General features: G+C 43.2%; 1 protein-coding gene across 1 annotated transcript in view; it reads left to right on the forward strand.

The window, feature by feature from the left end:
* The window catches only part of LOC143124726 (factor VII-activating protease), a 246993-nt gene that overhangs the window by 192146 nt on the left and 27654 nt on the right, over positions 1 to 27193 (forward strand). The window lies entirely within an intron of this gene.

A 27193-nucleotide genomic window follows, 5' to 3' on the forward strand; every position in this document is an offset into this window, starting at 1 on the left:
GGAACCACTGAAGAAAAGAGTCTGGAATTAGACCCAGTTTTTATGACTGGTCGACACAACATACGCTCACCAGAAGGCCGATGGTGGTGGTGGAGGATTGAGGAGAGATTTGAAAGTAGAAAAAAGTTGTCTACTGTCAGTGGCGCTCTCAATCTTGCTTTGATAGAATGCCTTTTTTGCAAGTGTAACAGTGGATGAAAAGGATGACAGCAAAGACTGGTAGTTACTAAGATCATTTCCATCTTTGGATTTACGCCATTTCCTCTCAGCAGCTCTAAGTTCCTTTCGTACTGAGACTATACTGTTCGTCAGCCATGGATGGCGAGGTTTAGAACGAGTAGGTCTTGAGGAAAGAGGACATGCTGCATTCAGACAAGATGCCAGTGTAGAGCAGAGAGTCTTTGTAGCGTCATTAACCTCAAGTGTCAAGAATGAGCTAGGAGTAGGTAAAGCAGATGTTACTAATGTTGCAAAATGGTCACTTGAGAGGCTTCTGAGATTACGCCGGAACGAAATTATCGGAGGAGGAGCTGCTGGGTTATCCAGGAGACGCACAGAGAATCTGATAAAGTGATGATCCGATACATGTAATGTATCCAGGTCTCAGAGTACAAAACATCCAATAAATAGTCACATCAAATAAATTAAATCAATAAATAAATTATATGAAACTGGTCTATGTTAAAAGGTTTATTAAACATTACCGGAGTTCAAGCTAGCGTTAGGCTTTTATGGTGCTGCACCAGCAGTAGCTCTAGTAGCAAACCTAGCTTAGCATAAACTTTTAACGGAAAAAACAAACTCACCGAAGCCAGCATTCGATGCAGTACAGGCAGTTCAGAAAGTTGCAGTTCTGTTTGAAGTTTTGTCTTCTGGATGTCTACGATCATAATTATGTCTACATTACTATTTATGTATTTAGTCTTGTTCTAATCTTGTAGATATTTCAGTTAAATATGTACCTTCAATCCATTCGATTTAACGTTAGTCCTGTCAATCGTTTTCCCTCCGGTCAGGTTTATGTTCTCGTTCAGGTTTCTATATCATATTAATTTCATTACTAATCATGTTTATCATATTACACCATGTTCTAACTTATTATTGGATCAAATAATTACCTTTTCTCTTCTTATCGAGTTCTTATTGATAGATTATTCTCGTTGGTTCGTGTTAGTTCATGTTGGTTCGTGTCTTTCGTTTGATTTCATTCAAAAGTTTTTCTGTGGTTGCTGTGGAGACGCAGGGGTCGCGCTCTCATTGGCCAGCTGGCTTTTAGAAGTTAACCCTTTATGCACTGGGCTACATATGCATTTGATTGAAATGCTTAGGCTGCCATTTGAGGCAATAGCCAAATATTGACCAACCCTGTCTGTCCCCTTTACTTTAAATAGCCTTGATAGCGTCAACTGAATAGAAAAGTTTCTGATAGTGACAGCAGTTGCAGACTCTTGAAATTCCTGGTTGCTAGAACCACAATACACCTGATGGGTGTGCGTTTCTATCAGTAAGTTAAATTTACATTGGCTTCATTTTGGTCAGCCTGCAAGTGTAGGTTTAACAAGCTGAAAATTTACACACTGCAAAAATCCCAGCTATCCATAAGTTTCCTACGTTCCATGTCTTCAATTATAGTCATTTTCGTCGGATACATCTTGCGCACTTAATAGCCTAATACAGCCTGTCCAAAATATTTAGGGATCATTATTTGTGTAGTCTAAAGTGAATCCTTCCTCAATATTGACTCGCATTGTTTATTATCACATATGAACACCACATTATAGGACTTTGAGACACAGGGCAAACTTCTACACCACCATCTAGGGCTGGGCGATATGGCTAAAAGATAATATTGTGATATTTTTAGTCTATTTCACGATATACGGTATATATCTCTATTTAGAAATGTTATCAAAAGGACTTAATGAATTCTCACCCTGTGATGTTTTAAATCATGCCAGTATGATGCAGTAGGCAAGGATACATAATACCAGTTAAATCCCTGCAAATGATATGGTTATGGTTATGGGACTTTGCAGACGCCTTTGTCCAAAGCGACACACAAATACAAAAAAACAACATAATATTTAAAATATAACAGGGAACAGATTAGAATGTTGGTCAAACTATAATAAGGAGAATAGCAATAATAAACAATGTCAATTCAATAAATAGCTTAATAAAATAAGCAATGAAAATGAGGGGAAAAGCAATAATAAACAATAGTGTCCATTCAATCAAATATAAAAAAACAATGACATGGTAAGACTATATAAAGGAGAATATCAATAATAAACAATAATGTCAAATTAATCAACAGCCTAATGGAAATAAAACTAAATTATACAAACCATAAAGAACTAAGTGCATGTTGAACAGGAATGTCTTTAGACCCCTCTTAAACGACCCAAAACTACAGGAACAGAGAGCACTGGGCAACTCATTCCACCAGCATGGAACCACTGAGGAAAAGAGTCTTGAATTAGACCTAGTGTTTATGTCTGGTCGATATAACAGGGGCTCATCAGAAGACCGCAGTGGGCGGTTGGGGATGTATCCGCATTAAAACATCCTTGGTTATTCACAAGTGGTTTCTATTTTTAAATTTGCATGTAAAAGCAGGGGTGAAAGTAGTTTCGAATTCTTGCCAATAGCCTACTATGAAAGTTTCTCATAGGGAAGTGTGCATGCAAAAATGTCAACACACCTAAATAGGGTACATCAATTGATTGTTTTAATATGTCTCCATATGAATGATGATGGCTTACATTGGATAGAATGGTGGTGCGTGTTTTATTGCGTGCGTGCTTAATTAGTCGTTCGGTTGTTGGTTGATAAATAAGACACGGTTGCATTTTCGTTTTGAGACAGATGCACTCATGGACAGTAGCCTAATCTGCCAAAATGTGCAGATGTCATAAATTTAATTTAAAAATCAATATGGAGGGAATCATAGACAAACATTTAGCACAAGAAATACATGTGTGTTGAGTGAAATTTGCGCATTTGCGCTGTCGTTTTCAAACAGTCAGACGTGCACTAGACATAGACAGTAGTCCTTCTGCCTAATGCACGGATATCGTTGTAACTTTAATTTGAAGATCCCTTGCTATTTCGTTTAGTTTTTCATTTCGTGTAACCAAATCAGAACTGCTTCCATCTATTAACCTAGCTCATTGTTGAACAACATAGACCATAGATAGAAATGCTACTGCTGCTTTTGAACTGAAAGTTCACTTCTTCTCGTTTACTACACCTAGACGTCACACCCTCATCTGAATAGATTGTTTAGGATTGGTTGATGAGTGTGTGATGTGCGTTGTTCACGTAGTTACTGAGAGGGAGGAGGAGAGGTTAGAGATAGGGACACTAAACGGCGAAGTAAGTGTTGCCGCCTAAAAAATGAAGACGGTGAAATTCGATATCGATATTTGCGATAAGGCCTACAATTTAATGTATCTCACGTATAGCAAACTGCGATGTATCGAGTATATTCTGTATATCGCCCAGTCCTACCACCATCCCCAAAATGTTATTCCAATGAACCAATTAAATAAATTTGCGCCTATAGCGAGGGTAGGTGAAGTGCGTTCACGTACAGCTTCTTTTCCTCTGAGAGAATATCCAATCTGCATCAACGACATACTGTTGTGTTGTGTGATTCTAGCTGGTGCCGGAAATGAGCGCCCATGAAACGCCATTTTCATAAAGATGGCTGCGGTCAATTTCAAACTTTTTTGGCTGAAGTAGTAGTCACAGTGCATAAGTGAATACACCCATGCTAAAGTTGACTAAAAAAAGGAATAAAAATATTTTGGTAATTGATCTTAATGCCTTAACTAGATGTACCGCAGAGCGGAACAAAATATGACCGCCGCCCAGTCCAGCATATTTTTTCCACAAAAATAACGCACGTTTGTCAAATTGTGTTCATTTCCTACTTTGTTCCTTTTTTTGTGTTTGTAATTGAGTGTGTGGTTGTTTTTGTGTATATGTGTTCTGTGTGTGTGTGTGTTCGTGTGTTTGTGTATGTAGGTGTGTTTGTTATGTGTGGGTGCATGTGTGTGAGGGTGTGTGTGTGTGTATATGTGTGTTTATGTGTTTGTGTGTGTGTTTGTGCGTGTCGTGTGTGTGCATGTATGTGTGTGTGCATGTGTAGTGTGTGTGTGTTTACGTGTCTTTGTGTGTGTGTGTGTGTTTTTATGTGTGTGTGTGTGTGTGTGTGTGTGTTTATGTATGTGTACAGATAATGCAAATCAGGGAACCACCTACTCTTTGCGATAAGTTCCATGGGATCTTTAACAACCATGGTGAGTCAGGACCTCAATTTAACATTCATGCAAAGGAAAACATCTCCTGCAGTACAGTGTCCCTGTCACTGCAATAGGGCATTGGGATTGATATTTGTTTGGTGGCTTTCGGCCACAGGGAAGAGTGCCACCTACTGGCACCTACAGTGAGCAGTGCTTCGACTTGGCCAGCTTCACTCGCGGTCCGCGCCAAGCTTGTGCAAAATTCCGAATTTTAGAATGGATCTCCATTCAATTCACAAATTGGAATTTTAATTGAATTGGCTCCGCCCCACAGGAAGTTGAATTTGAATTGGAATTGGAATGACAGGAAGTGGAATTAAATTCTTGGCAATTCAATGCAATTCCACAGTTAGTTAGTATAACTCAGTTTTTGTCTTTTGTTGATTATGTTGATTTTGCTTTTTGATAACTTGGCTAAAAGGAGTCATTTAAGGGAACATGATCATTTAAATCGAGTAAACTATACTTGAATAGCTTAAGTTTTGCTACACTGTGAAGTTAGTTAGTTAGTTAACCTTACTTAACCTGTAAAACATGCAAACCGATTGCCTTGAAATTACAGACTAATCTGGGATAGGAATTCCAAGTTGTGCAAACAAATGCTTACTTTGTGTAGTACACTTACACTAAGGAGAATTCCTATTTAACCTAACTTGGTCATTACAAGTAAAGTATATTGTGTAAACATAAGGTGTGCTAACTGATGTTACATTCTGCACTTCCAGAATGCCACTGCCCTGGCCCACATATTTGTAAAGATATCACATATTTACATATTATATTGTATATATTATATACAATTTCCTTACTGAAATTCAATCTTAAATTACAAGTGACAGTGACAAATATACAAATATATACTGTTGGTGTGTAATTTATGTGGATGACTATCCAAAACACTCTAATGCTGTGGGTAGAACTTCAGCAACATGTGGTATTTTGTTTTACTACACTCTGAAAGTACTGCACAATGAAGGGGAGACCTCACTATGTACCACCAATATGTGGCACACACCTGGGTTTGTCCAGTGGTTCAGGGAACCCCCTAATCTTTGATGTCCACAGTGAGTCAGGACTTTGTTTTACCACTTCATTCAAAGGCCTGATTTTGGCATTTCAGTGTATCCATGATGTTGTGAAGTAGGGCTCCACAATTAATCGAATTTTAATCACGATCACGATTTTGGCTTCCCATGATCAAATTTGCGTGATCGAGCGATATTTCAAATGCGTGCTCTACCCATAGAACCAACCTGGCAACCCATAGAACGCTCCGCTACAAAACAAATCAAGCGCTCCTTAAACCTGTCTGACCATGTGCCTGCATGCAGCCTACCAATGACAGCTTTTCCCTGCACTGCTCAGCCTGATGCACTGTGGACTAGTGACATTATGTTAACTATTAGTAGGCTAGTTAGACTATACAATAAACGACGATCAAAAATCAAATGTGTGGCACAGCAGAAGGCCAAGAGCTTGTCCCTCGAAGCGGATCATCCATTGTTCGAAAATATTTAGTATTTCAGGCAAGTTAAGTTAACCAAAAATATAAGCAAAGGGCTCTCAACTCATACCGTGAAACACATCACATAACGTAAACTACACATGCCTTTTTTATCACGTTAACTTTTAGTCCTTGTTTGCTTCCTCTGATAGCCTATACTGTAATAAGAGTTGAGTTAAGGACGGGATCCGTGAATTTTATTCATGTATTTTATAAGCTACATGTGCAACCAATGCGTTTCAAGACACAGCCTACTCAAAACGAGTGAACAACATAGCCGTGGGAAGTAGGGGTGCTGGGGGTGCGGCAGCACCCCCTGCAGGAAAGCACGCGTATTTATATGTCATACCACTCACGATCAGAAAAAAAAGAAGCTCTCCGTCCCCCTGTCTATTATTCTATTATGCACTAAAAAATGTTAGGCCTACATTAGACCTGGGAGATCTAAACAAAAACTAAACAAATTAACAAAACAAACCTGAGGGAGATATCCTATGACGCTAGCTTTATGGTACGACAATATGCCATATTAGGTAGGCTAGCTGAATATTACCGTGAGTTTCCCAAGGAGCTGAACACGGGCCGCCTCAATCTTCACTTTAAAATGATGCATAGTGTTATCGGGGAGTCTCGGTGCATCACGGTGAAAGGTGGCATGGATATTAAGTAAGCTCCATCCACAAACAAGAGCTCTCTTCAGCGAGGTAGATTAACTTATTCATCTGTGTCTTTGCGTGCCTGTTTCAGTGGCCTCAGAGCGTTCTTTCTCTTCTTTTTGAAAGTGTAGGTAAAAGGCTACACTGTGCGTTTATGATGTCAGCATTTGTTGTAGGCTATATTTGTGATATGTGGATCAATTTAATGTAGGCTAGCCTATGAATATTGCGTTGTGTAGGCCTATGTTATGCATATGTTTTGAGTCAATGGGTTCTGTCTAATATGCTGTGCGATAGTCTTTAGCCTGTTTTGACACCCATGTCAGAAGCGTCAATAATTATTACGTTTTATTAATGTTGGTGTTCAACATTTTTATATTTCTCGTGTTCACCGTCGATTTCGGTGCAAGGCTACAGCAACTTTGTTACCTTACTAGTGTAGCGTCAGATAGCAGAAGGTTACTTAGTTTGCGTTAGTATCAATCTGTGGTTTGCGACATTTTGTCGCATTTTTTCTGTAGTGTAGCCATAATGTTCTTGACAGTGATGTATGCCTGTGCTGTGTGTCATGCAATGCCAGTATGCCGTTGTCCATTAACAGAGAAAGGCGTTTAAATAAAATACAATAACACCCCCCCCCCCCCCCCCCCCCCCCCCCCACTACAGCACCCCCAACCAAAACTCACTTCCCACGGCCCTGGTAAACAATAATGAAAATGTAGCCTACACGTCAATGTTTTACATATCAACGAATGACTAAACCAGGGGTGTCCAAACTGCGGCCAGTCATGCACTTTAATCCGGCCCGCCGAGCATTTATTAGTTTATCATAGGCCGCTCGCTATTTTTTTCCAGCGATAGACGATGTTAACTTTAGGCTACTGCAAACTGCTTTACACTCTTCTTAGAGAACGTTTACAATGTCAATGTCAAAACAGCTTGTCACATCGAGATACATAGAACCTCCATTGCAGCAGATCTAACTACGTTATGCTAGTCCATTTAATTGGGGACGCATTTGAGCGTGGGAGAGAGGGCGATGGCAACTAGAATGCTAGTTCACTGACCATTTATAAACTGTGAGAGGGCACAGCCATAGGCACAGCACTAGCCATAGGCTATATTTGAGTGGAGCTGGCAGAGTCTTAAAGTGACAGTGCACCATTTATAAATTAATTAAACAGCATCAAATTAACAGTATTTCTTAAGAAATTAATTTTCTACAACAAAATTATTTTGTCAATTAAATAATACAAAACATTATTATTATTATTATTATTATTATTTGTGTGTGGCCCGCTGGCCAATTTTCAAAACCCAATGTGGCCCTTCAGTCAAAAAGTTTGGACACCCCTGGACTAACGATTACAGTAAACTCATGAACACGAAGCAGAGCTTAAGTGGCTAATGGGGAGCGTTGGGAGGATTCCCGGTGGGCGTTTTCCAAAATATTAACAAAGTAGCACGCACAAAACATTTGTTTGGAAGTTGTTTGGAAGTTTGGAAGTCGCAGTCAAATTTATATTTGCAGTAATTTAGGGGAGTAAATGTGAGGGGAAGAATTTGGGTGAGCCAGATAGCAAGTCCAATATGTTTAGGGAAAAACTATTTTTGTCACTAAAATTAATTAATAATCGTGATAAATAATCGTGATCTCAATATTGATAAAAATAATCGTGATTATCATTTTGGTCATAATCGTGCAGCCCTATTGTGAAGGCATTGGGGTTGATATTAATATCCTGACCAGAGAGGAGAGTGCATGTAATGGACAGCCACTAACACCACCATGTCTAATAGCAACATAAGTTTGCAAGGAGAGCACCCATAAAAATCCTAATCAAGCTCACATTTAGCCTCAGTAACTTAGCAGAGACAGGGTACCTGTATGTATGGTTTCCAGCTACAGATCTGTGTCTGTCTATAACTGTCAGCACTAGTTCTACTCACAGGTTTGGTCTGTTTTGGATAGTCATTGATGGGGTGATGTATCAATATAAATCACATATCAATTACACAACAACACTATATATAGCCTTTAGTGTCACTGTCACTTTGTTATTGTAACTTAAGATTGAATTTCAGGAAAGATTAATATGTGATCCCTTAAACAATAATAGGCCGGGTCTGTGGTATTCTGGAAATGCATTTTTGTCATATCAGTTAGCTGAACTGTGACATTAGTTAGCACAACTTCAATACACCTTTTGTGTTAAATAAACATACAGTATACTTTACTTGTAATTGTAATGACCAAGTTAGTTGAAATAGCAATTCTGTGTACTGTACTGTAAGTGCAATACACTAAGTGAGCATTCGTTTGCACAACTTGACATTACAGACACATCTGGAATGGGAATTGCATAGACAATCAGTTTGCATGCTTTTCTTAACAGGTTAACTAAGATTATAAACTAATTTTACAGTGTAGCACAAACTTCAGCAATTCAAGTATAGTTTACTTGACTGTTTACTTTTCTACCTCAAAATGAAGTAACACTCATTTTACGCAAGTAATCTCAACAAAAGACAAAACCTGAATTCTACTTACTATAACATTTTAGGTAAGTAAAACTATTATGTTTTACAGTGTGGAAATATAATTTGTTACTCTTTAAGTTACAAGTTGTGTGTTTAATGCTATCATATCTGACATATACTGTGAGGGTTCATTGTAAAACACTACCCTTAAATTATGTATATGAATTTCATTGAATTTCAATTCTACTTCCTTTAATTCAAATTCGAATTGTAATTCTACATCCTGTTTTTGACCTTAATTCAAATTCAATTCAAATTCAAGAATTGAATTGGAATTTAGCAGTCATTCTCAATTAAATTCTGAATTGTGCACAAGCCTGATACGTACTCGCGAGATTGGATGCCACCAGCTATAGATGGCTTGCAGCATTGTCAAACTTCACATTTAAGCTCTCATTTTTCCTACCATGCAGACAGGCCTTCATACTTCGGATTTCCCTTCACATTTGGCCAAACTTAGCTCACCCGATATTTTTTTTTCCCTGACGTCAGAAGGCTCCATTTCGCAGGCCTATTACAGTGGTATACTACACTGCAGCTCTGCAGGTCAAGAGTGGGGGAGATCACATGCGTGTTGCGCAGGCCAGTGTTGCTTGATTATAACATCATTTTCTTCTTCAACTTTCTGTATACAGTTGTCGTGTATTGCACACTAATAAAAATGTTCTAACTTATTTAAGAGACAACTGGAATATCACACGGCAGGATACGGAAACGAAGTTTGCTTTTTTATTTAACACAGCACTTCTGTAGCCAACATCACAATACCAAGCGAACCCCCAGAGGCGGATATTCATATTTATACTTTAGCGAACAACCAATAAGAGATCTCCATTATCTAATTACCAATCATAGATGGCAAAACTACAAAACTAATGCCTTTTAGTTATTTTCTGTGTTCAGAACACCACAGCTCCTCCCCTGTAAAATCTAAACTTCATTTTTTTTTTTTTTTTCGGATCCCAAGGATTCTCTGATATACATTTTCTTTCTTTTAACCCATAACCATGTACAGTATTTCTTTAACAAGTAACCATACAGCTCTTATTTCAGTCTTTTTTTTTTCCAACACATGCATTTTCAGTTACAGGTTCAGTCTGTCAGGAGGACGTCTGTTTCTCACTGGACGAGTGTTCTGTTCCACAACCGGCAATGGTGGTGGTACTATGGGTTGTTCTTCCACATTGTGTGGTACAGATGGTTGTTCCAAATCCTTGTCTGCATTAAACTCATCAATGTCCCAACCAGTTTCATCACAAGAGTCCATTTGAGTCGACTGAGTTGGATTTCCCTTGATACCCAACATCTGGTTTACATGTCTTTTCACACAGTTTCCATTTACTTCAACACTGTAAGTTACAGGACCCAACACTTCACTTATAACTCCATTCAACCATTTCTCCCCTCCCCTGTAATTCTTTACTAACACCTGTTGACCAACCTTGAAAGACCTGACAAGAGGAAGGTTTGGCTCTGTTTCACTTTGCATTCTCTGAGAGAACTGGGGTTTGATAAGTGACAACCTGGTTCGAACTTGTCTTCTCAGAAAAAGCTCAGCTGGAGACTTCCCTGTCTTAGTATGGGGTGTGTTTCTGTACCCTAACAGAAAATTTGCTACACAGTGCTCAAGTGACATACCACCAATAGCTCGATTCTTGGCTAGCGATTTCTTGAGATTTTGCACTAATCTTTCCGCTAAACCATTACTTGCAGGATGGTATGCAGGAGATTTGATGTGTTTTACTCCATTTCTAGTGAGAAATGACTCAAACTCTTGCGATACGAACTGAGGCCCGTTATCTGTTACAACTTCTTTTGGTAACCCATAAGCTGCAAACAAGTGTCTCAGTGCTTCTATTGTTTTAGCTGATGTGGTAGTGTGCATGGGAATGATATCTGGCCATCTAGCATATGCATCCATCACTACCAAGAACATCTGCTTGTGGTCCTCAGCAAAATCAAGGTGAATTCTTTTGAAGCCCATTTCCATGTATGTACTGTTGCAGTAGCAGGCATGCTACGCTGCTGCTGGCAAATAGTACACTCACTAACTTCACATTCGATACTCTCATCTAATGTAGGCCACCAGAAGAGACTTCTGGCTAGGGATTTCATCTTAACTATCCCCAGTGGTGCTCATGCAATTCAGATAGTAACCTATCTCTCAATTTCTCAGGAACTACCACTCGTAAACCCCACAAAAGGCAATCATCTTCTATGGTCAGCTCAAATTTTCTCTGAAAATAAGGCTTCAATGATTCATCGTATACGTGCTTAGGCCAGCCTGTCAACACTAACTGCTTTACCACCTTCAACACAGGATCTCTGTCTGTTTCTTTGGCTATTTCTCTAGCAGTAAGAGGTAAGTCTTCCAGGTAAGACACTCTGTACACTGGGTTTGACACCACATCCCCACTAGGCTTTACAGGTAACCTTGATAAGGCATCAGCATTGCTATGCTGCTCTGACCTTTTGTACTGGATTTCATAAGTATATGCTGCTAGAATTAGAGCCCACCTTTGCAGTCTAGCGGCAGCCAGTGTAGGCACACCTGTTTTAGGCCCTAAAATTTTCAACAATGGCTTATGGTCAGTCAATAAGAGGAACTTCCTACCATAAAGGTACTCGTGAAACTTCATCACTCCAAATACCAGACCAAGTGCCTCCTTCTCTATTTGAGAGTAATTCTGCTATGTTTTTGTCAACATACGTGATGCAAATGCAATCGGTCTCTCGTTTCCATCTTTCATTTTGTGACTTATTACAGCACCAACTCCATAAGGAGATGCATCACAGGCCAAAATGAGAGGTAACTCGGAGTCATAATGTACTAACAATTTATCAGACTGAAGAGATTTCTTTGCACTTTCAAAAGCACTCTGACAGTTCTCTGACCATACCCAAGTTGCATCTTTATGCAGCAATGCTGTCATTGGCTGAATCAGGGTAGATAGGTTAGAGATGAACTTCCCATAATAGTTTAACAGAGCTAAGAAGGACCTGAGTTCAGTTACATTTTTCGGAACAGGAGCCTTTTGTATAGCATCTGTCTTTTCTTTCATTGGGTGTATGCCCATGGCATCTATGACATGACCTAGGTATGACACACTGCTCTGCATGAATTCACATTTCTCTCTTTTTACCCTGAGATTGTAACTTTCTAGTCTCCTAAGAACCTCTTCTAAGTTAGCCAGATGACTTTCTGTATCCTTCCCAGTCAGCAATATATCATCTAAGTAGCAGATGACACCATCCATTCCCTGAAGAATTTGATCCATTATTTTTTTAAAAATTGCAGGGGCACTAGCAACTCCATAGGGTAACCTATTGTAATAATACAACCCTTTGTGCGTATTAATTGTGAGGTAACGTCTCGAGTTTTCCCTCTAACTGTACTTGCTGATAAGCTTGTGATAAGTCTAATTTGCTAAATTTCTGACCTCTTGCTAATTTAGTAAATAGATCTTGGGTTCTGGGTAGTGGATACTGTTCCACATTCAACCATGGATTGATAGTGACCTTGTAGTCCCCACATATTCTTACACTATCATCCTTTTTAGGCACACACGCTATAGGAGCAGCCCACTCACTGTAGTTAGTAGGTGAAATGACCACTTCAGCTTCCAATTTTGCCAATTCTCTCTCTACAGATTCTCTTAGTGCGTAAGGCACGTTTCTAGGCTTACAGAATTTCGGCACAGCATCAGTAGTTACATGTAACTTTGCTTCAATGCCCTTTAGTTTACCTAGCTCAGGTTTGAACACGGATGCATGTCTGGTACACACATCCTCTACTGTTTCTGGAGCCACTCTATTGACTCTTGACCAGTCTAGCTTTAACTGGCTGATCCAGTCTCTACCCATCAGTGCAGGACCTTTTCCTTTCACTACCAGCAATTCTAGCTTTTCAGTGCGTTCCTTGCATTTCACTTTTGCTGTGAATTTGCCAATCAGTTGCAATGATTCTTGACTGTAGGTTTTAAGCACACAATTTGCTGCGTTAAGTTTCACTGACTTAAACCTGCGTTTGTACAGACACTGCTGCGCCAGTGTCTACCTCCATTTTTACTCTGGTACCATTTACACTGACATAGACATAGTATGGTTTCACAATTTCACCTTTACCCGAGTCCATTGCAAAGAGATTTGTCCCTCCACAGTCCAACATCTGGCCAGTGTCAATGTTGTGCACATCGTCCACCATGTACCTTGACGGCACACAACTGCTGTCTTCTTGGTCATCATGGAGCTGAGGTTTGATGTGACCTCGACCTGCCTGTAGCTCGTGAGCGTCGCCATACTCATCGTGCTGGGGAGCGTTGCAAACGTGGCTTGCCTGCTGCTTGAGAACGTTGGAACTCCCTGTCTCACGTTTGAGAGCGTTGCAACATCTATGTTCAGTTTCCAAATGCATGGCCCCTTTTGTAGACCTTCCACTGCCACCTTCCTTGCGTGAGCGGCATGCTTTTGCGATGTGTCCACGTTTCTTACACTCGTGGCACTCTGTTTCCTTGAATCTACATTCATCTGGTCTGTGGCCTTTTCCACTGCGATAGCAGGACTTTCCACTAGCTGTAGGCTTTTCCGTAGCCTCTCTGTACTTTATTTTAGCTTTCTTATCAACCACATTAGCTTTGTAGGATTTCTGTGAAAACTGCTGCGCACTGCCTTTTGTTACTTCAAATGCAAGCCCCATTTCGACTGCAATCGGCAACGTTAAGTCTTTAGTGTGAGCTGTATTGAGCAAACGATCTCTCATCTTAGTGCTCTTAACTCCACAGACAAATCTATCACGCAGTGCCTCGTCTAGAAATGTCCCAAATTTGCATGTGGCTGCTAGCTTTCTCAAACTTGCAATGTACTCACTTATTGTCTCGTTTTCCTTTTGACCTCGTCCGTGAAACTTGCATCTTTCAGCAATGAAGTTGGTTTTCGGAACGTAATGCTTCTGTAGCAGTTCCACCAGTTCTTCATAGGTTTTCTCAGATGGCTTAGCCGGCGCACACAAGTCCATTAGCAAGCTATGCGACCTCTTGCCTACCACTGTAAGAAACACCGCCTTGGTTTTCTCCTCTCTGGTATCCAAGCCATTTGCTGCAAAGTACTGCTCAAGTCGTTGGCGATAACTATCAAAACTTTCCTCACTTTCTTCGAAGTGGAAATCTTCTGGTTATCCAAACGCCATTTTCTGTTCGACAGTCCTTCCACTCACCGAACGTCTCTGTGTTTCTACTTGCTCTTCACCCACCTCGCTGGAGTTGCTTGACATGCTAACTCTGTGTATTCCAACTTAAATATCCCATCCTCGTCGCCAAACTGTTGTGTATTGCACACTAATAAAAATGTTCTAACTTATTTAAGAGACAACTGGAATATCACACGGCAGGATACGGAAACGAAGTTTGCTTTTTTATTTAACACAGCACTTCTGTAGCCAACATCACAATACCAAGCGCACCCCCAGAGGCGGATATTCATATTTATACTTTAGCGAACAACCAATAAGAGATCTCCATTATCTAATTACCAATCATAGATGGCAAAACTACAAAACTAATGCCTTTTAGTTATTTTCTGTGTTCAGAACACCACAACAGTATAACTTGTTACTTTACTTTGTTGTGATTATTACGGCATAGCTTTATAATAGAAATGTAATAATAAAAATGTTTTTTTTAAAACTCACAGACCAGTATCAAGCCCAAACCGACCCGGCCCGAGGAAAGGGTGGGAAATCACGGCCCGACCCGGCCCGGCTCGGGCTCAGGCAGAGAATCTAAACTCTAATCTGTAGGTCACAGACTCGATACCGAACATGTGCCTCACCAGCCCGAGGTATGTCTAGAGTCTTCTCCAGCCCTACTTTCTGAGGATACGTTTGGCTCTGTCCCTGTCCCTCATCAGCTCGAGGATTGTCTGGAGTACATCCCGGTTCAGTCCCCTTCGCCTTGAGTGCTGAGTCTGTGAATCACCCTCAAGCTCTACTGTAAGCCCCCCCCCCCGACTCCCTCCCTGCTCCCAGCGGCTTACCTTGGGCCTACCTGCTGGAAGTAGCGGATGTAGTAGCGGATGTAGTACGGCCTGTAGACGATTGTCCCTCTGCAGCTCCCCGCCAGCTTTTGGACAATTCCAATTCATTGCCCATTTATCCAGAGCCCAGTTATGGACCCATGGAGTCAGGACCTAGATTCCGTCCAGAGACCTCAGACATACAGGAGAACCTTCCAAGACGGTTACAGAGACAAAGAAGAGAGCCCAATAGATTGCAGTACACACAGATGGGAAAACCCTTGATCTCAATTGTCCAAGCCCTTTTTCATGGCCTAACTGTAGCTTACACAGATGCTCTATCTGAAAGTGATGGCCCTGATTCACTCTCCTGTCCCTCAGTCCCTGTGATCCTCACTCAGCCCGGTCATTCATGCAACGGGACGTGCATCGGTTCAAGGGGGGAGGGTATAGCCCAGTCAGTGTTGTGCGTGAACGAGTTCAAAAGAACGCGTTCATTGAACACACTCATTTTTTCGTGAACGTTGAACTGAACGCAACACATTTTTTAATAAAGAACTTGAACGTGAATTAGTTCACATTATGTGTCATGAACGGCAGACATCACTGTAAATGAACGTTGGAATTTGTTTTCCATTGAAAACTGAGTGACATCTGTTTTCTCTTTTGAAACGCAACGAGAGAAAGTTCCTCCCTCCTGTATTCTCGCTGGTGCCGCTTAAATCATGTATCACCAGACAGAAATGGTTTTGACATTGTGTGCGCAATGCATTGCGGGCAACGTAGTGTCCGGCTGAGAATAGTTGAATAGCATCATTACTTCTATACTCTTTGATAGCATACTGGCTTCCGCACAACGTTACCCGTGATGAATTGCAGCAGAACGGGGTAGGCATAGCAACGCCGCGTAGCAGGCAACGACGAGAGCGCGGAGGGCTGGAGGAGCGAGAGAGAGACAGACCAATGATGAGAGTGAGAGAAAGCGCTGCCATTTTTTAAAAAAATGGCTAGTGGAAGTGATGGCACGGAGACTGGTCTACCTTGTCTGTACTGCTGCAAGTTTCATCACCTGGTAAGAAACCCACAATTGCAGTGTCATGAGCAAATGTCTACAATGAGCAGCTTCAAAGAACGTATAGTGATTTCTAGCTCGTAGTGTAAATAAAAAGTATTTATTTGAATATCTCACGAAAAAAGTAAAATGAACTGAACTTTGAACTAGTTCAGAATTAAAATTGTGAACTTCTAACGTGAACTGTTCACTTTGAGCATGTATGAACTGAACTTGAACTAGTTCAGAAAAGCTGTGAACTGGCACAACACTGAGCCCAGTGCATAAAGGTTAACCTCTAACCGCCAGTTGGCCAATGGGAGCGCTACCCCTGCGTCTCCGCGGTAACCGCAGAAAAACTTTTAAATGAAATCAAACGAAAGACAAGACAAGAACTTATAAACAAAGAAGAAAAGGTCATTATTTGATCCAATAATAAGCTAGAACATGGTGTAATATGATAAACATGATTAGTAATGAAATTAATATGATATAGAAACCTGAACGAGAACATAAACCTGACCGGAGGGAAAAACGATTGACGGGAATAAATCGAATGGATTGACGGTACATATTTAACTGAAATATCTACACGATTAGAACAAGACTAACATAAATGGTTATGTAGACATAATTATGACCATAAACATCCAGAAGACAAAACTGCAAACAGAACGGCAAACTTTCTGAACCGCATCAAATGCTGGCTTTGGTGAGCTCATTTTTTCCGTTAAAAGTTTATGCTAAGCTAGGTTTGCTACTACAGCTATGGCTGGTGCAGCACCATAAAAGCATAACGCTAGCTTGAACTCCGGTAATGTTTAATGAACCCTTTAACCTAAACCAGTTTCATTGAATGATACTTTGAGACCTGGATACATGATTGTTTCTGGCCTGTATATTTACAGGTCAGGTTTTTTTCTTAAAGTGGATAAAAGAATGATGAATTGATGGCGAGCCTCCCAGAACCCCAAATCTGAACTCCCCTTCACCTTTTCATTTCCCTTCACACCACTGTGGTAGGACTGTAAGACTGACCCAGACTGACCTTTTGACTATTCCCTGACTTAACCCTTCCTGATAAATTCTGAATGAACCGAATTGATTGATTGTGACACATTGACAGTTTAGCCCTTTAATATCGATTCATTAATACACTCTGTTGAATTGATACACCCACATACTATAATACACTGAATATTTATTGTATATATTTTTCTTTTTAGTAACCATAACACCTGATATTGTTATTTATTGCACTGCACTTTGTACATTCTATTTATTTCAATCTATTTACTGTACTTATTCTTATTTATACCATTTTATTTATTCATTCCTTTTACTTATTAAATGTAATCATTATTCTAACCTAAACTTTAGCTTGTTGATGCATCCATCTACCTCCAGTAGTCTTATCTAGAAACTTCTGATTCTGGTCCAAGTAATTAGACATAACCTGCAATATAGTATATTGAGCCGAGTGCTAAACTTTTTCTTAGTGTGTTCAATATTTTTTCCCTGTGCCATTCCGATTTTTTTTACTCATAACTTTACTTATGGATGTTACATTTTTTTATATGTGTGAATTACCTACGTTAATACTAATGTCTGGTGAAAATTTCATGCAAATTGTCTCATTGGAAGTATACTTACTGAAAAAAATGTTGACGTGTTCAATACTTATTTCCCCTGCTGTATAATCCGGCTCATACAAAAGCAAAACATTATAAAGAGCCCACCCATGTGTCTAAGCGACCTATGGTTCTTGAGATATAAGCAACTGCAGGGAATTGGACAAACAAGCTGTCATTCAGGCACCCCAGTTTTGACTAATTTCAAATTACATTTAATTACCATTGTTTTAATTATTATGCTTGATTTTATGATCTAATGTGGATTTGATGTACTAACTTGGTTTTACTTTAATTTCAATAACATCCAAACACACACACCCCCTTCTTGCTACATATACTGCTCTTCATCAAGGGTAGAAAGAATATATTGATATTCCTTCACACAACTCAACTGAAATGTTCACGAGACAGGCAGGAAACATCCATTGGATACCATACTACCATTGGATGTTAAAAAGTGAAACTGAATGGATGTTCCACCATGCTTAAAATGTATTATTTATACCATATTATAAAAGATGGATAGATAGATAGATAGATAGATAGATAGATAAAGAAAGAAGTCTTCCATAACAGACCAATTACGTTTCAGGTTTCTGAATTTACAACCTGCAATAACAAAGAAGGTCAGTAGGTGGCAATGGTAGTCCATGTATGGGTGTACTTTCATCTCACCATAGGTTGGTGCGATCCCATGTAACAGAGTCTAGAAGGGTGACCCCAAGCTGTTATTTCACATTGTTGGTGCTTTTCAGTGTAGACAAAACACAAGAACATAATATGTGCCTGTAAGGACTTTTACACTAATGTCTCAGACATTAGTAAGGATAGTTGTGGAATTCCACAAACTTTGTACATGGACAAAAAAAGAGATTCTTCCGTACAGATAGGCAGTTCAAAAAAACACTGACTGCACAATCAGTCCTTCTTTATACCCTTTCTTTACATGTACAAAGATAAAACTACAGGAACCCTATCCACAATAGTATAGAAGTGTAATGATATTTTGAATCTCAGAGGCTTAAGGCTTAAAGTAGCAATTTATTTTTTAACCTCATGGGATACACTGTATGCTTTTTCCCTACAGATGCATATTCTAGTCTTCCCATGTTGCCCACAACATTTCCCAATGCTCTCCCAATGTTGCCCAAAACATTTGAGGTTGGGAAGTTCGGTCTGGACTTCTTCTGTTGTGGAGCAACTATGCCCAAACCAGAGCTGTACAGACCAATCAAATTGTCTGCGCGGGGTTTGTACGATGATGGACAGATGAGCAATGTTGCCTCGTCGATCACATCATCTGGGCACACTTCGGTTAATATTGTTTGAAACAAAAATTATCAACAGTGTCAAATGCGGCACTAAGGTCCAGTAGCCATAGGACTGATGTTTTACCTGAATCTGTGTTGAGGCGTATGTCATTGAAAACCTTAAGCTGAGCTGAGCTGTTTCAGTGCTGTGATTTGAAAACCCGACTGAAAGTAACAAAAATACCCATTTGATGTTAGGAAGGTGGTTAGTTGATTAAAGACTACTTTTTCAATAATTTTGCCAATAAAAGGTAGATTGGATATGGGCCTGTAATTGTTTAGCATGGAGGCGTCCAGGTTATTCTTCATGAGAAGTGGCTTTACAACAGCTTTTTTCAGTGACTTAGGAAAAATGTCAAACAGCAGTGATACATTTACCATGTGAAGGACATGTGCTGCTATAAGGTGAAAAACAGTTTTAAAGAAGTTGGTTGGCAAAATGTCTAAGCCACATGTGGTAGAGCTGAGATTCTATGCCATTTTTTCAAGTGTGTCGTGGTCTTTCAAGCTGAACTCTGACATCAAGTTAAGTTTCCCTCTATTTGTAGCCGGAAGTTCCGGATGTTACATTAGTAATTGAACAGATATGTTGAGTCTGATTTTGTCAATTTTACCTTTGAAAAAAAAATGAAAACTAATTGCATTTATTAGTTGAGAGAAGTTCAGGCGCTAATTGTGAGGGGGATTTTTTAACTTATCGACAGTTGAAACTAGAACACAAGTGTTATTTGAACTTCTACTGATGATGTTAGAAAAGAAAGACTCTCTTGCTTTGCATATTTCGGAGTTACTGTATATGTGTGGAGCATCTCTTTGTGAATTTCATAGTGGATCTGAAGTTTGTATTTACGCCATTTTCTTTCAGTCTTCCTACACTCTCCCACTCTTCCCACACCTAACTGCTGGATTTTGCTTCCATGGTGCTTTCTGTTTGTCCTTAACTTTCTTGAATTGTAATGGAGCAATGTCATCCATAATGTTTGCCATTTTTGCATTAAAGTGATCAAATAAGTCTTCTATCGAGTCCGACAGTTGACGTCTGTGAAAGTGCTTGCTCAAAGAGAGCACTTGTCTGATCATTTATGATTCTCCTTTTTACATAGCTCTGTTTTGAGTGTGTGGGGACATAGACACATCAAAGAACACACAGAAATGATCGGATAATGCCAGGTCTTTAACAGCTGTGGAGACATTGAGACCCTTTGTGATAACAAGGTCGAGGGTATGGCCGAGAGAGTGTGTTGGCACCTGTACATGCTGTGTTAGGGAGAAAGTATCGATTAGTGCAATTAATTCCTTGGCATAATTGTTTTCAAGATTATCCACATGCAAGTTTAGATCCCCTGTGTGAATGGGCTTGCGGTACCCTGGGTGCGGGTGAGGCAAGGCTGGACACTTGGAGGTGGAAGGAGGCTCACGAGGCAAAATGTACAAGAATATGCTGTGGTTTATTCTTGAAAAAGGTGCAGTTCCATGAAGGCCCACACGGGGTGAAAGGCCAAATGTACTGCCCAAAATTACATGAAAATTCCAAAATAATCCAAAAATAACCAAAGATCCAAATTAAGTAAATGTCCAACAAAAATACTTGGCTATTAGCTATTAGCTTGTAGCTTCCGGTTTGGCACAAGCAAAAACAACCATATCTTCTAGCCAGTCAAAACACAAGTCAGCAGAGCATTTGCAATTACAGCACATCAGCATTTAGCTCTTACCCCATCGCTCTCCCGAACAGAAATGAGGCTCCCTTTTAACAAGGAAACCCCTCCCTTCCAAATTGATACCAATCAGAGCCAAGTGGCTCACCCCATTTCCCCCGTACAGGTAAGTATATCACACAAAAGTATTTACACAAACAATAAATCCCTCTAAATCAAAATATACATAATCGCGATTATCCACCACCAATATACATTCATAACAACATAACAACAAGGCAATAAACATTCATATCATGGCTAAATGCACGCCATCCCCCCCCCCCCCCAATGTTCACAATGCACGCTCCCACAGCTCCAAGGGTACCTGCTGTGAGTAACCTCGCAAAACGCTACTCTATCAAGAGTTCACAGCGTGGCAGTGAGGAGGGGGAAGATCACCTCCTCACATTTCACACCCCTTCTGGAGTCTCGACAACTGGGTGGCGAGACAAAAAGTCGGCCACGGCGTTCTCCTTGCCCGCCCGGTACCGCACCGTGAAACGATATGGCTGCAGAGCCAGGAACCAACGCGTGATGCGGGCGTTGGAATCTTTCATGCGCCCCAGCCACTGCAATGCACGGTGATCCATCTCTAGGACGAAGTCTCTGCCCAGCAAATAATATTTCAGGGAATCAAGCGCCCACTTGACCGCCAGGCACTCAAGTTCTGTGACCGCATACCGTGTCTCCCGGGGAAACAGCTTGCGGCTGATGTAGGCCACAGGCTTCTTGTGCTCCCCCTCCCCCTGGAGAAGCACCGCCCCCAGCCCCACTCCAGACGCGTCCGTCTGCAGCGTGAAGGGCTGTGTAAAGTCTGGGCTCTGGAGTACTGGGTCGTGACACAGCGCCGCCTTCAGGTCCTGAAACGCCTTCTCCTGTTCCGGCCCCCATGGAATCCCGTTGGTGCCTGACTTCCGGGTCAAGTCAGACAAAGGAGCCGCTCGCCGAGAAAAGTTTTGCACAAACCGACGATACCAGCCCGCCAAGCCCAGAAAAGACCGGATGTCTTTCCGGGTCCGGGGCCTGGGGCAGTCCAGTATCGCCTGAACCTTGTCTGTCTGCGGCCGGATGACCCCCCGGCCGATCACGTGGCCCAGGTATTGCACCTCCTCCCGGGCCACGGCGCACTTGAGCGGGTGGATGGTTAGCCCCGCCTCCTGGATGCGCTGGAGCACGTCACCAAGGTGACGCAGATGTTCTTCCCAGGAGTTGCTGAAGACCACGATATTGTCCAGATAAGCCGCTGCGTATTGGTCAGTGCCGGCCAATACACTGTCCATCAGGCATTGAAACGTGGCCGGTGCCCCCTGCAGTCCAAAGGGCATGACCACGAACTGGAAGAGTCCCCGGGGTGTGCGAAAGGCCGTGCAAGGCCTGGCTTCCTGGGTCAAGGGAACCTGCCAGTATCCCTTGCACAGGTCTAAGGTGGTGATGAAGGTCGCTTTCCCCAGCCGCTCGATTAAATCCTCCAGTCGCGGCATGGGGTAAGCGTCAAACTTGGACTGAGCATTGACGCGGCGAAAGTCGATGCAAAACCGCATAGTGCCATCTTTCTTAGGCACCAGCACTATCGGGTTACTCCACTCACTGGTTGAGCGCTCGATCACCCCCATAGCCAACATCTCCTCCACCTCAGCCTTGAGGTGTGACAGCAGGCGTTCGGGGACCCGGTACATCCTCTGACGCAACGGGGTTGTGTCCTTCAGAGGAATGGGGTGCTCTACCAGTGTGGTGTAACCTGGCCTCTCCTGAAAAAGGTCAGCTGGGATGACTCGTGCCAGCTCCTCCTGCTGGCGAGTGGACAGGTGGGACAGGTCAACAGTTGCCGACAGCTGGCCAGTTGGGAAGAATTGCTCCGGCGTCTCTTCCTCTTCGGCCACCGCCTGCACCCGGAGCTGCAGACTGATGTCCCGGTCATGCCATTCCTTTAGGAGGTTGACATGAAACACCTGGGTTGGCTTTCTTTTCCCAGGGAGGTTGACCTCATAGGTAGCTGGACCCATCTGCCGTACCACCTCGTATGGCCCCTGCCACTTGGCCAGGAGCTTCTGCTCAGAGGTGGGCAGAAGCAGCAGAACTTTCTGGCCCGGTCGGAGTTGTCGTTGCCGGGCAGCCTTGTCGTACCAGGCCTTCTGCTGCGTTTGGGCCTGCTCCATGTTTTCCTGCACCACCTCCGCCATCTCCTCCATCTTGTCCCTCATTTGAAGGACATGGGCCAAGACGCTGCGGGTCTGTGGTGTCGCTGGTCCCTCCCAGGTCTCTCTCAAGACGTCCAGTGGCCCCCTCACCTGCCTGCCATAGAGCAGCTCAAACGGTGAGAAGCCGGTGGAGGCCTGGGGCACCTCCCTGTAGGCAAAGAGAAGGTACGGCAACCAACGGTCCCAGTCCTTGCCATTCGCTGCTACAAACTTTCTCAGCATGGCCTTAAGAGTCTGGTTGTAGCGCTCGACAAGGCCATCTGTCTGAGGGTGGTATGGGGTGGTCCTGATGCCCTTGATGCCAAGCAGGCGGTACACCTGCTTCATGGTACGGGACAGGAAGGCTGTGCCCTGGTCAGTCAGCACTTCCTGGGGGATGCCTACTCTAGAAAACAGCTGGAGCAGGGCCTGGGCAATGGGACGGGCAGCTATTTTGCAGAGAGGGAAAGCCTCTGGGTAGCGCGTCGCGTAGTCACAGATGACTAAGATGTATTTATGGCCACTCTGGGTCCTCTCTAGGGGGCCTACAAGGTCCATAGCTATGCGGCTGAAGGGGGTCTCAATAACAGGCAGGGGCTGTAGGGGGTATGGGGTTGTCTTGCGGTTAGAGGTTATCTGACAGGTTGGGCAACTCTTGCAGAACTTCTGGACATCTGTGTAGAGCCCTGGCCAATAAAACCTTGCCGCTATCCTATCGTAGGTCTTCGTCAGGCTAAGGTGTCCAGACCACGGGATGTCATGCCCCATTTCTAACATCCTCCCCCTGAGCTTTGTAGGCACCACCAACTGCTCTGGCCTGCCCTCTGCTGGCTGGTGATACAACAGACCCTCTCTTACCACATAGTATTCCCCAGAAAAGTTGGTAACAACATCTGTACTGTCACTGTCCTTTGCAGCTCGCTCAAATGCTACCTTCAGTGAGTCATCTTCTCTCTGCATCTGCTCAAAATTCTCTGGGACATCACCCACCTCACTATCTGGAAAGCAGTCAGTCACATTCTTCTCAATACTGCCCACAAGCCTGGCCTGCCTACGCTGTCGTCGAGTCCTTCTGGTCCTCACTCGATCTGGGAGGCTGATTTCAGCATCGGCACAGGCTAACTCGTCCATGTGTTCAGCATTCCTGTCCTCGTCTTTATCGGTTTCTTGGGCCTGCCTTTTACGCTGGGCCCGAGTCATAACAAGATTCACTGGCTTTGTGGTGTGCAGCAGATCAGGAAGCACAACAATATCCTGGCCAATAACTACTGGGTGACTAAGTCTTTCAACAACACCCACCGTAACTTGATAGGTCAGACCCTGCACTTCCATGTAAATCTCAGCAACAGGATATTCATGTTCATCCCCATTAACACACCAAACCCGTAGGCACCTCCCCCCTATGTAATCCCGTTTCTCCACTAGGTGGGGCTGTACTAGTGTTTGCGTGCTGCCAGAATCTAAGAGGGCTATAGCATGTTTACCATTTATAGTCACAGGCATTGTCTGAACTCTTCCCATGAAGCCTGCACTACCCTCATCTGGTCTTGGGATGCAGCTATGACTGGAGTATTTGGGCTTCCTATTGGGACAGTCATACTTAATGTGACCTTCTTGTTTACAGTAATAGCACACTATGGGGCCATCAGATCTTTGTACAGAGTCAGATTTGGACTTGAACTGAGGCTGGGGCTTTGGGCTGGGGCTTGGGCTTTGGGCTGGGACATAGCTAGGGACAGGCATCGTTCTGGGCACAGCTGTCCTTGGACCACCCCCATAACCAAACCCCTCAGACTTACCCCGCGGCGCTGGACGTGTGTAGGCTTCCTGGCGGAAGTTCTTCACTCCCCGACGAGCCGCCATGTAGTTCTCCACCAGGTCTGCTGCTCCCTGGCCGTCCCGGGGGTTTCGCTCCTTCACCCAGATGCGGATGTCTGGAGCCAGGGTGCGAAGGAACTGTTCCGAGATGAGCACCTCAGACACTTCTTCAACCGTCTTCCCAGACGGTCTAATCCACTTTTGGAACAGGTCTTTGAGGCGGTTGTATAGCTCACGGGGAGTCTCTTCTGGTCGTACGTCAGGCTCCCGGAAGCGCCTCCGGTAGACTTCCTCGCTGATCTCGTACTTCAGAAGTATGGCCTCCTTCACCCGATTGTAGTCCATCGCTTGGTCCATGTCCATTGCCACATAGGCACAGCGAGCTTTTCCGGAGAGGTAGGGCACCAGAAACACGGCCCAGTCCTCCCTTGGCCAGCGATATGCCGTGGCCAGGCGCTCAAAAGTTGTGAGGAACTGCTCAATGTCATCGCTGTCCTCGAGCTTGGGAATGGCACTTCTGGTCCACGTCATCGGTGCTGCTGGTGCCGCCGGGTGAGCGGGCGCTGGTGCAGGGGCGGGGCCTGGAATTGCTGGAACTGCCGGTGTTGGGGCCACTGGAGCTGGTGCTGGAACTGGAACCACTGGTGGTGGGTCTTGGTGTGGCGTTGGTGATGGTCTGCGGTCCACTTCCACATCCTCCCTCAGCTGGTTCAGCTGCAGCTGGACACTCTGCCAGCGCCTCTCCTGCTTGAAGGCCTCTTTCTCCTGTGAGTGCAGAGCCCTCTCCAGCAGTTGACGCAGGAGCTCGATCTCCGATGCCTCTGGCTGAGACGCTGCACCCACGGTGGTTAGGGACTCTGCACCATCATCTGGGGACACCTCCTCCATGTCGGCCAGGTCACGGGTCAGTCTCTGGCCCTCCATCCTCATCCAGGCACTGACACGGCTCACTTTGCGGCTCCCTCCGCCTCGGCAGTCTGCCCCACGTCTTCCGCCTCTCTTGTCCAGCCTCCTCAAAAAGGCGTAACACCCAACACTTCTGACACCAAATGTGAATGGGCTTGCGGTACCCTGGGTGCGGGTGAGGCAAGGCTGGACACTTGGAGGTGGAAGGAGGCTCACGAGGCAAAATGTACAAGAATATGCTGTGGTTTATTCTTGAAAAAGGTGCAGTTCCATGAAGGCCCACACGGGGTGAAAGGCCAAATGTACTGCCCAAAATTACATGAAAATTCCAAAATAATCCAAAAATAACCAAAGATCGATCCAAATTAAGTAAATGTCCAACAAAAATACTTGGCTATTAGCTATTAGCTTGTAGCTTCCGGTTTGGCACAAGCAAAAACAACCATATCTTCTAGCCAGTCAAAACACAAGTCAGCAGAGCATTTGCAATTACAGCACATCAGCATTTAGCTCTTACCCCATCGCTCTCCCGAACAGAAATGAGGCTCCCTTTTAACAAGGAAACCCCTCCCTTCCAAATTGATACCAATCAGAGCCAAGTGGCTCACCCCATTTCCCCCGTACAGGTAAGTATATCACACAAAAGTATTTACACAAACAATAAATCCCTCTAAATCAAAATATACATAATCGCGATTATCCACCACCAATATACATTCATAACAACATAACAACAAGGCAATAAACATTCATATCATGGCTAAATGCACGCCATCCCCCCCCCCCAATGTTCACAATGCACGCTCCCACAGCTCCGAGGCTGGAGAGAAAACCCTCCTCTCCCAGCGAGCGCGCTTCGCATGGGCCGTTGAGCTGGAAGCGGCAGACAGGTAAGTTGGGTATGCTTGTGTTCGCAGCTATGGGGAAATTAACGGTGGAAAATGTGTGGAAAATGAGACATGGCAGTGGGGCCCTCACTACGTGTCAAAGATGGTATGTAAATTACTCTGTGGCAGAAGGGAGAAATGATAAATGAGTGCGTTTTAATGTCGCGTTTTACTGTCGCGGTTGCAATGGCGCCGCCCGGACAAACATTCCCCCGCTTCCCCCCTACAAGTCCACAAACTTTTCCCCAGTCCTGGCATGTTGCCCAAGTTCCCAGCAAACATACAAACATTGTCCACAAGCATTACATTGTCCATCAAAGTCCGTACGTGTATGTGTGTGAGTGTATGCGAGTGTGCGTAAGTATGAATGTCCGAAATCCGCGTTGCGCTTTGCTTGCGCAATGTAACAAGGGTACCTGCTGTGAGTAACCTCGCAAAACGCTACTCTATCAAGAGTTCACAGCGTGGCAGTGAGGAGGGGGAAGATCACCTCCTCACACCCTGATATAATAAGACAGTCAAACTCTATGCAAATGACTGATAGCAGTTCACCTAACTCTTCAAGAAAGACTCGAGGCCTGTAAATAGTCACTAATAAAATCTGAGGAGAAGACTTAATGCGTGCACACAAATATTCAAATGAAGTAAAGTCACCGAATGATGACTGATTGCACTGAAAAGACGTTTTGA

Source organism: Alosa pseudoharengus, unplaced genomic scaffold, assembly GCF_046254945.1.
Source record: "Alosa pseudoharengus isolate Yale_2024_CS ecotype anadromous, Long Island Sound unplaced genomic scaffold, YU_APseudo_1.1 YU_APseudo_1.1_scf_15, whole genome shotgun sequence".
Taxonomy (NCBI): domain Eukaryota; kingdom Metazoa; phylum Chordata; class Actinopteri; order Clupeiformes; family Clupeidae; genus Alosa; species Alosa pseudoharengus.